General features: G+C 44.1%; 1 protein-coding gene across 1 annotated transcript in view; it reads right to left on the minus strand.

The window, feature by feature from the left end:
* CNKSR3 (CNKSR family member 3) overlaps positions 1–5,329 on the minus strand; it is a 201,249-nt gene extending 195,920 nt beyond the window's left edge. The window contains exon 1 of the mRNA XM_045009409.1: positions 5,255–5,329. The gene's annotated coding sequence lies outside the window, so the exon portion shown is untranslated. The remainder of the gene's footprint in view (positions 1–5,254) is intronic.
* Positions 5,330–8,414: the final 3,085 nt, after the last annotated feature.

The following is an 8,414-nucleotide window of genomic DNA, read 5'->3' on the forward strand; positions in this document are numbered from 1 at the left end:
CTGGCTCCATAAAGAGTGGGGGCACCTGCCTGCCCGTGCCCTACATCAGCTGTTGACTGACCGAGGGAGACGAACATCGAGTGTGTGTAGGCAGCAGTGCACCCAAGCTGTCCAAGGGTGTCTGAGCTGCCAACAAGCACGAGTCACTAACAATCCTGTCTATGCTCATGGTGCTTATAGCCCTGAGCACTTTAGCCCGGGTAAAACCTGGCAGATGGACCTCATTGGCCCCCTCCCGGGGGCAAAACAGTATCTAATGTGTTCTCCCCTCAGGCGATCTACTGCACCAGCTGTTTCTGTAGTCCTTCTCCAGGTAATTGCTGCCTGGGGGGCACCCGAAGAGATCCAGACCAATGGAGGGCCACCATTCACCAGTAGAGCTATAGACCAGACGGTGTCCCAGTGGGGGGAATCAGTCGCCATGATTGCCGCCCTGCCTCGAGAAAACCCCCTGGTTGCCTGGTTGAGAGCCTACGCCCTACAGGAGGTCCTCATCGGGAACCTGTCAGATGTCCCCCCATCACACGATTGCGTTGCCTGTACAAGACCAGAGGCCTCAGAGGGAGGGTCCCCCTTCCTCTGGGAGTACCTCCCCCTCACGAACCTGACTCCACAGCATCCAGCTTCAGCCTGCAACGACACAGACTGGGTTCATCAGCCTCTGTTCACGTGCCACACCACCAGTGACGCCCTCACTATCCTAGCCAGCTACGCCGAGCGGAACCATCTTCTGATCCAGACCAACCTACAGAAGGACTTTTGTGTTGCCTTAGAGGACCCTGATCCTCGCTTTAAGGGACAATGTTGCCTGCACCTTCAGCCTGGGTGGAACAACATCTCAGCCGTGGCTGACCAACTGTCCTCCTTCGCCATGCAGATTCGTAAGGAGCGTAAGCAGTGGGATCCTGGGCCCAGTCCATTGAGCAGTGGCTTATTACTGTTGCTTTTATTCTTGTAGCCTTTTTGTTGGGGATGGCAGTGGTCAAGCAGCTAATTCGTAAGGTTGTGTCAGCCCTGCCTTTGCAGGTGAGGTATTCCTCCATCCCCTTGGACAGCAGCAAACCACCACCTCCATACTACGAAGACGACGACTTGTAAAACACCTATTTTTTTTTCTTTTCTCTTTTACCTTTTTTTTTGGTCTTTGCATGGGATATCCCCCTCACAGCCCGTTCAGGTCGGCCAGGGGGGCATGTCTGTTACAGCTCCATTTTGTTTCTTAAAGCTGTCCCCTTACTCCATTTTGTTCTTGTTCTCCTCTGTGGCCGCCCTTCCCTGGCTGTTAAGTTGTTACCAGGGCCTCTGCCCTTCTCAAAGGGAGGGCCCCTTAAGTTGTTTAACAAAAGCCATTGCCCTTCTCAAAGGAATGGCCACTTATGCTAAGTGGGACCACTGCCCTGTTCAAAGGGTTAGTCCTGTTATCACCTTGTTAAAACCTGGGCTGGGTGTAGGGTAGGCTCTATCCAGAGCTGCAAGACTATTGTGTTTTTAAGATCCTGGGCATGAGTCATACCTCTGGGCTCAGGACTAGTCCTGACATGCCTCTGTGGCTACCTGCAGTTTTTCCCTGCTTGCTCTCCTCCCTGTGAGAAGGGGAACCAATCAGAGTTACTGGCGGGAAGCTGCCAGGGTTTGCCTTTAAAAACAGACATTTTGAACAGACTTCAGAAAGGTTCTTGCATTGCTGCCTGGTCTGATCAGCCAGGGGTTCTGGGGGTCCTTTCTCCGCTCTCGTTTTATTTTTGAGCGTACCCCTGTTTTTGAACCCCCCCCCCCACGAAGAACGAATTGCTGCCTGAGAGATCTCCTGATTATCAAGACTGTACCAAGCCTTCTGATGTTCGTGCTGCTTCTGCCTCTGTTGCTGCCTTGGGGGATGGTAAGAATCCCTCTGTGAAACTTTCTATACTTTTATTTTATTATTTTAGCTGCTGGCTCTGTCTCCCCAGCACACAGACTCAAGCTAAACCTTGGTCTGTGTCCTAAAGCCTCTCTTACCACCACCACCCCCCTTATCCTGGCTGCTGGCTCTGTCTCCCCAGCACACAGACTCAAGCTAAACCTTGGTCTGTGTCCTAAAACCTCTCTCTTAAACTCTGTGGCACTCTGCCACTAAAAATAAGTTTGTGCTGCTGCTAAGTTCTGCTCCTGTGGGCTTTGCCTTGGACTGTTTTCAGCTGTATCCACTGCTGCAGTCACCCCCCCCCCCCTTCTTTGGAGCTGTGTCCTGCACACACACCACTCAGCCCTCTGGAACTATCCTTAGCATAAGGTGCACCCATTAAGTTAAGTTTAGCATTATACTTTTGTAAGTTAGGCTTAGAGAATTGTTGCATTGTGTTTTAATTTGTGTAGTCTTGGTTAAGTTAGCTCATAAATAAGATTTTGCTGTGTTCTTTATAATTGTAATTGTCTGTCTTCCCACTGCAAACACCCCCCCCCCAGCTTCTCTGTGTCTTTCTACCTTGTTACACTCTCTCTGCTGCTTAAGCTTGCAACCTGTTTGCTCTGTCTCACTAAGTTTAAATCTCTAGCATAAAACCCCATTGGTTACTTTCTTCCTTTCTGGTACCCCTCACATTCTACATTTACACCACTGTGACACATTTTTACCTGGAATTGTTTGTTATTTAACACATTTTATCCATAACTGTTAGTTGGTTATATGCTGCTGTGACACACCTTTTAACATAGAAATCGCTAGCTACCTGTTACATTTATACCTCAGTGTTAACTGATTACCCACTGTATTGCATCCTACTGTGTTGTACCCCACTATTGAAACTCCCTTACTGTTCACCAAAAAGGAACCCCTCCCCAATTGTCTACCTTAACAACCCCATACCCCTCACTATTGAATTTTCCCTGTTTTTGTATTTTCTTAATAAAGTTTATTTTGCACCCCACCCGTGTGGTAATTGCTCCCCAAGATCCCATATACCTGCTGGCAGGGACACCCTCAAACTGACAGGAAGGCAGATCATCTAAAAGTAAGTTAACCCTTGCTAGTCCAGGGCAGCACCTCCTATGTTCCCAACTTTCCACAGAGATCAATAGAAACTTAAGGCATAACTGGTACATCCACCAGCACAGCTGGGGCACGATAGCTAGCTGGGGTATGGACTGCACAATAAGGGCTCATACACTAGAGAAGTTACAGCAATCAATTGAAAAGCACCTTTGGCTCATGCACAAGAGCATTTCCATTGATTGCTGGGGAAGGAACATTCTTTGTAACTTACCTCAAAATTTTATATGGGTAAGAACTAGGGTAGCCTGAACTAATGCAGGCTCAGTTGTGTGTGCCAAGGTGGACACAGTACATTGGCACAGTGGGTACACTGCCAGCTCCAACAGCTGTCATCTAGGAAGAGAAATGTGATTTTGGTTTTGGTAAGTAACACCCATTTATTTCTTAATAATAATTTGTATTAGAGTAGCCCCTTGGGGCCCCTCCAAATTCAGGACCCTATTATGCTAGGCATTGTACGCATGCATAGTAAGAGGCAGTCTATGTTTTTAAAAGATCTTTTTTATTTGTTCTTTTATCATTGTGAGGAGAAGGAAACAAACGTCTGATGTTGGAAGAGACCCACAAAAGGGTTAAATCAACCTTCTGTTTCACTCTGAACTCATTTAAATCATCATTTTTTACAGTGATACTTTATAAAACAGCTTGAACTGAGATAGTGCAAGGAATCTGAGATCCCACAGCAAATCCTTGGAAAGACTTCTGTTGGATAGCTTTTATCTTCCAAACAACTCAAATTACTGATCAAAAGCCAGAAAACCTTTCTTCATGTTCTCTTTTCCAATGAGAGCTAAGCTGTAACTCAGAAAAATACATACATCAGGATTTACTAAAGATTCTAGATGCAACTCCAGGGTCTTAGTACATCAGACACAGCCATTCTCCCTGGAGGGAGCTGGATCACTTGTTCTTTTTTAAATGGATTATTTTCGTCATATTGGTGAACAGAAAGATAAAACATCTTAACAAGGCTCATAGCCTGACCTCCATGTGCATCATAGAAGTATCTCAATGAGCCACACATATCCAAGTCCTTCTGTATATGAGTTGGGCACTATAAAGAGGGTGTTCTTCCCCAGAATTATAAATCTTGTCTTGGACAGAGTAAGCAGGAGAACAGTGGAGTCCCGTTATCACAGGAATTTACTACAGTACAGTCAGGTTAATCAAAATCCATTTGTACTTCCTTTGTAGTTGGATTAAAGAAGATGCAGATTATCAAATCAGGGATTAAAATGGAAACAATTACAACCCAGTGATGTGCTGCAGAGGTTTATGGCAGCTTATTGAGTCACCTTGTTAAAATGTTGCCACCCAGTAGAAGGGAAGTTTGGGTGTTTTCCCTGCCTCTGATGGGGCTCACTCCTTTCTGAATACAGTGTAGTTATCCCTGCCAGGGATGGTTTATCCTTGGGGCTCATAAAAATACTTCTGAAGGACAAATACCTTGCCTCATGCACACAGCTGTTGAACCAAATGCAAGGTATTTTTTCTAAAATTTCACGGGGAAAGAAACCCCAGACTCCCTACATGGTCTTTATGCCCACACCCACTTCTAACTGTTCAAGCTGAACAACACACACTACCTTCAGTCTAATGAGTGTAGTTTTCAGGAGGACAATATAAACATTTCAACAGATGCAGCTTCATAAAATTTGTTTGCCAGGTGGTCTTGCCTCCTTCCTTGGCTGTGGTTGTGAGAAAACATTTTTGCTAAGAATGAGAAGACAAATGGATTCCCAATGTCTTTTTTCCTCTTTGCAAGTCTGAGCATGTTTAACCATGCCCAGTTCACAGGATTTCTCTCATGCTACCAGGAGAAATTTTTGCAGGAGCCCCTCTTCAAACTATTGGCAGCAGCACTTCACTGATGCAACGTTAACTATTACAGTTGCAACCAGGTGCCACTATAATGAACTCATGTAACTAGAATTCTTCAGGCTGGGGAGGAGGAGAAATGATTTCCCGTAGTCTAAGAATAATGTGAAGGATCCAATAGAAGGATAAAACTGATTAGTTTGGTGGTTTTCTCAAATGGATCGCCCCCCCTCCCTTTTCCATTTCTCTGACTTTTGTTGTTAAAAAGGATTTCTCTCATTTCAAAAGAAGAAAATCTAAAAGCTGGCCCCGGCCAAGTCCTCCCCAGCCTCTCCCTCACCCAGCAAAACCAAGTAACTTTAAATACATTTTTCAAAACAGAATAATAAAAAAAAAAAATCTCACTCAGCAAATTCTTCTCAGCATTTCTCACAAGTTTTGCTCCTGGTTGCTTCCACTCCCTGTTGTGACTGAGCACTTTAGATTATTATGTGAGGAGAAGCAAGGCAGCATATCACAAATGCCACAGGTGAAAGGGAATATTTAATCTTCAGCTGTTTCTCACTCACCGGCTCAACTCGCCTTATTAATGGGCTGGCCTGCCATAGGGCAGGGAGAATGATCTGCTTCATCTAAACAATGGCCCCCGTTTGTCAATCTTTATACTTACTTTTTAAAACAAAATACTTACATGTAAAACAGCTTTTCTTTTGGTTTCTTTGATTACAGTTTTAAACAAAAGTAATGATCTTACATGAGTATCCCATAATTTGAGGGTTAAAAAAAAGTTCAAGTCTGGAGTGCCTGCAATAAATAAGTGGCCCAATTTTTTCACAGGCATTGAATTCTTGTAGTACCAGCATCTTTGAAAACCCGGCCATTTATTTGGGTATCTAAATAGGGATTCAAGTGCCTAATTTCAGGCACCCATGTTTAAAACTCTTGCCCTTGTGTTTTACAGTTCAGGTTTATTATATTGTAAGGAAAACAGATACAGCGGGATGAACAGCAGAAATTGGTGCAAAAAGATACTTCTTACAGCACTATACCCTATTCTACCATTCTATTATTGCTTGTTAGAATAACTATGATTAGCCCTTGTATAACACTCTTAATTGTGAAGGCACTTCACAGACATTAACAATGCTTCACCAGACTCCTGTGTGATAGGTACATAACCCCATTTTGCAGTCCAGAAACTGGGGGAAGAGAGGTTCAGTGACCTGTTCTAGATCACAGAGAATTCTTGACTTCAGTGGGAGTTGCACATGCAACTGATTGGATGATCAGACCCAATGAGTTGGTGGTTCCCAGTTAGGGCGACCAGACAGAAAATGTGAAAAATCGGGACGGGGGGAAGGGGGGTAATAGGAGCCTATATAAGAAAAAGACCCAAAAATCAGGACTATCCCTATAAAATCAGGACATCTGGTCACCCTATTCCCAGTCCTGCATGTGCTCAGGGTACTCGATCACGCCTCTGCCCACCATTTGCTCAGATTCTATAGTGCTTTATGATTTATATAATGTATATCCCTGTTGTCAACTATAAGGAAAGGCCCCAGCCCTGCACTCAGATACAAACTGATTGATCCTCGTGCCTCATGTGGCACAGGGATCAATCAGTGGGGCTCTGTTCGTGCAGATCCAATTGCTGGATTTGGGTCTGTGTTGGGATTCAGCTGTCTGGATATTATACATTTGTTTTCTCGAGTAATATGTATTCGACTAACTGGCACTGGAAGTTGGTGAGGCAGAGGCTCTAGTTCAGCAAGGTACTCAGGTACTCTCCTTATTTTATAATCAAGTGTGCAGCCCCATTAACTACAATGGAACTACGCACATGGTCAATGATAGGCTCCTGCATAGGTACCTTGCTGAACTGTGTCAGACATAGGAAAACAGAGCCTTTGAGATGCAAAGTACTGCAATCAATATTTGCTGCATTGCATCTAAAAGCCTCACCTTCACTAAGCAGCCTGCTTTTGCTTCCTTGGAAGGAAATTAAATTAACACATGGTTTGCTTTATTATTATTTTTTTCCTAAGAGACAGGCCTGAACCAAAACCTCAAATCCAAATACACCTTGGCATAAGGGAAGTTCAGGCTGGAACCCAGCTTTTCAGTTCAGACCCATCTCTAATTCTTTTTTGGTTTGGAAGGAAGTTCAGAGCAACAGGGTGTAAAAAATTGAGGGTCTGTGAATGTGACTAACAAAAACCACCACCAAAGAGAGTTAAAAAGCAAAAGCAACCAAGGACAGAGTGGGACGAGCATGGAAATACAAGTGCTCCTTTTCTGCTACCAGCAAAGCCCCACAAAGATATTCCTTTCATTGCAAAAAGAAGGGTGAAGATCACAGCAACTGGCAGAGAAAGATGCCGACAGCAGGGATGGATGTAGGTGAAGCAAAAGACCAGTGCAGTGAGGGGTATTGTGGTAAATGCCCTATCATCTCCTTCTCCTCCCACCACCAGAGTCAACAGGGGCAGCAGTTAATCCTCTAGTTTTCAGAACAAAACAAATTCTTCTCATTCCACTAATCCATCACCCCATCAGCAGTATCAGCTGATGCACAGCCACTCTCTCCTGCTATTCTGCAGTGTATGCAGCTTCATTGCTAGAAGCATTAACACCAATAGTCTCTGCTGACTTGGGCCCTGATCCTGTAGAGGTCTGGTATGCAAAATTCCCACTGAAGTCAATGGGAGATGTGCACGCTGGATGTTATCTTGACACAGTGAAACTTAGCCAGCTTCAGCTTCAGTAATATTGCTGCTTGTCAGGGCTAGTTGAGTCAAAGAGAGCTCAGGTTCACTGGACAAAGGGTAAAGCAATATGTAAATAAATAAATCAATCCCCACATCCAAAAAAGTTGCTGTGTCATTATTAATCCACTGTAACAGCAGAAACAACTTCCAGCTGTATCCCTGCTGAAGGATCCAAAATTCTGAATAGGATGGATGTCACAAAGCTGTTTGAGCTGCTGCCAAATGCAATAAAGGGGCCTGAAACAATGGAAGGGAAAGTCCTTCCCTCTTAAAATTATGTATGTTTTATTACATAAACTACTGGAAAAAAACCCTGGGCTGAAATCCTGGCTTCACTGCTAGTCAGAGTTTTGCCATTGACTTCCATGGGGCCTGGATTTCACCTCTGGAGTTAATATGTAATTGGCATTTGAGCTCTGCTTGTGTTTAATATAAACTACAGATAACAAGAAATCTGTACAGTGTTGCAAAAAAAAGTCTCTGTGTCCTATTTGACATCAGCTTTATACAGGTGTACCTGCCTATCAGAATAATGGGCCTGAACCTCATTGATACTAAGGCCCCTTTACACCACTCTGGCAGAGTCTTACAGTGAGTTAAATTTAATTTATGCTGCCAGAGCAACGTAAAGGGAACCTTAGTGTAAATAAGCATCAGGCCCAAAATATTTAAAAACAAAAGTTGTACTCAATAATAGAAATACCAAGGGTCAGATCCCAGTCGGTATGGATCACCAGTTTGCACCAGCTGAGAATCTACTCCAAAATATTAGAGGTCAGATGCTGAATTTTTTC

This window comes from Mauremys mutica, chromosome 3 (genome assembly GCF_020497125.1).
Source record: "Mauremys mutica isolate MM-2020 ecotype Southern chromosome 3, ASM2049712v1, whole genome shotgun sequence".
NCBI classification, from domain to species: domain Eukaryota; kingdom Metazoa; phylum Chordata; order Testudines; family Geoemydidae; genus Mauremys; species Mauremys mutica.